Source organism: Aplysia californica, unplaced genomic scaffold (genome assembly GCF_000002075.1).
Source record: "Aplysia californica isolate F4 #8 unplaced genomic scaffold, AplCal3.0 scaffold00123, whole genome shotgun sequence".
Classification (NCBI taxonomy): domain Eukaryota; kingdom Metazoa; phylum Mollusca; class Gastropoda; order Aplysiida; family Aplysiidae; genus Aplysia; species Aplysia californica.
Genome location: NW_004797393.1, coordinates 705287 through 707532, shown reverse-complemented (window position 1 = coordinate 707532; position 2246 = coordinate 705287). Strand labels below are relative to the sequence as shown.

At 40.3% G+C, this 2246-nt stretch overlaps 1 protein-coding gene across 1 annotated transcript in view; it reads right to left on the bottom strand.

Moving 5' to 3' along the window:
* The window catches only part of LOC101861723 (chitin synthase chs-2), a gene marked incomplete at its 3' end in the record, with an annotated part of 78176 nt that overhangs the window by 32487 nt on the left and 43443 nt on the right, over nt 1–2246 (bottom strand).

Sequence of the window (2246 nt, the reverse complement as noted above, 5' to 3'; positions counted from 1 at the left end):
AGCGTGAGAACCACAAAAGGACGGACGGGAGATAGAAACAAAAGGACGATAGATGTTTGACGGGAAAGAATGAGCAAACAACACCAGAGCACCCGCCAGCCACCCACAGTTTCCGTCAGGGCTGGAGTTTTTACCTTCGAAGTTGTAGAAGTCGGGGTCTTTCTTCTTGTGTTGTTCCCTGGCGTATCTTCGCACGTACTGGTCTCTGTCTAGTCTGGGAAGGAAAGAAGGAACATATAGAGATATATAGAGATATATAGAGATATACAGAGATATACAGAGATATACAGAGATATACAGAGATATACAGAGATTTACAGAGATATACAGAGATATACAGAGATATGACAAACAGAGACAAAAATAGAGACATACAGAGATATAGAGAGACACAAAAAGACATACGTACATATATATATAAATACAAGGGTATATATATTCGAAGAGATGTTACCAGAGAGTATGACAGGGAAGAAGGATGAGCAGACCACACCAACAAGCCGACCGACTTATGCAATGACTTAAGCAGCTGCACACACACACACCAACAAGCCGACTGACCTGTGCAAGGACTTAAGCAGCTGCACACACACACACACACACACACACACACACACACACACACACACACACACACACACATCAACAAGCCCACTGACCTGTGCAAGGACTTGAGCAGCTGCACCATCTCTGTCTTGGTCTCGTGCCACATGGTGGCGCAGGCATACAGCATTGGGACATTCTCTTCAAGGTCAGCGTTCAAATCCGCCGGTGCTTGCTCATTCTCTTCTTCTTCTTTCTTGTTCTTCACATTGTTCGATAACTGAGGAGGAACAAATTATGGTTTTGTTTGTTTTGTTTTAGTAGAGGTTTGTGTGTGTAGTATAGGGTTTTACGGCGCTCGCAACTGCTAAGGTCATAATATGAGCGCGCGAAACACAAGTTGTTTACTTTCGCAAAAGTTCACAGCACGATTGGTTAACTAATTGACTTTGAAATGCTAAAATGTTAAAATATTAAAATTCAGTGTAAATATATTTGTGATTTAAAACAACTCTTATAGGTAACAATAAACATTCAGTGTAAATATATTTGTGATTTAAAACAACTCTTATAGGTGACAATAAACATTCAGTGTAAATATATTTGTGATTTAAAACAACTCTTATAGGTAACAATAAACATTCAGTGTAAATATATTTGAGATTTAAAACAACTCTTATAAGTAACAATAACAATTTTAAATAGTACGTTTTCATTTTTCATTTTACAACTTGCCATAAAGGCAGTAGAGGTTTTACGGTGCTCGAAACTGCATAAGGTCATATGAACGCCAAGGGGTGGATGTCAACAGAGAAACCCTTACAGGGAATCAGACTTACTCTGCTCACCTCTCTTGCCTCGAAAGCACAAAGTCTGCTTCGATTATCAAAGCACTCCGGAAATAGCGGGTCACAAGAGAGTGACAAACATACAAAAGAAGTAGAGGGAAAAAAATGACGATAGAAAGGATTAGGGGAAAAAATCAGCAGTTCCCTGGCGCAGTCCAGGCAGAGTTATGAGCATGACATTGTTGGATCAGCCCATTTACAATTCTACTGTGCATTAGGACATGTTAATATCCCGCCTTTGGGAACGGCCTAAAGACCCTTCAGTCAGTAGCACCGCCCGGGGTGGAAAAAAATGGTTTATATTATGTGAGGCAGCGTGGTGGAATCAGCCTCTCGTCAAAATAACCAAAGTGAAGAGACTGGCACTTTTCCCGCAGGTTTGTGGATTTTTATCGAAATTTTTTTGTTTTGTTTGTTTTTTGTTTGTTTTTTTTATATTTTTTATTTTGTTTGCTCAACACTTTTCATGCCCATTAAAGAACACATTTCTGTGTGGACTTTTACTGAAAAGCGTTGATTACGGGCACGAAACCACGGACGTTTTCAGTTTCTGCGAACTCTCAAGCTAAGGAAAGAACCCATTTTTGGCGGCCATTTTCTCACAAATTTTACCTCTGAAACTAGCAGATGACCCCCACCTCCTTCATTCGCAAATATCTCGACTTGTATTTTAGGTAAATGGATATTTTTTTCATCCAAACCAAGACAAATGAACAAGCTTTAAGTTTATAAACTCCGCAGGCCCCCAAAATTGACGAGCGCCTGGTTCCACAGTGTGTGTGTGTGTGTGTGTGTGTGTGTGTGTGTGTGCGTGTGTGTGTGTGTGTGTGTGTGTGTGTGTGTATGTGTGTGTGT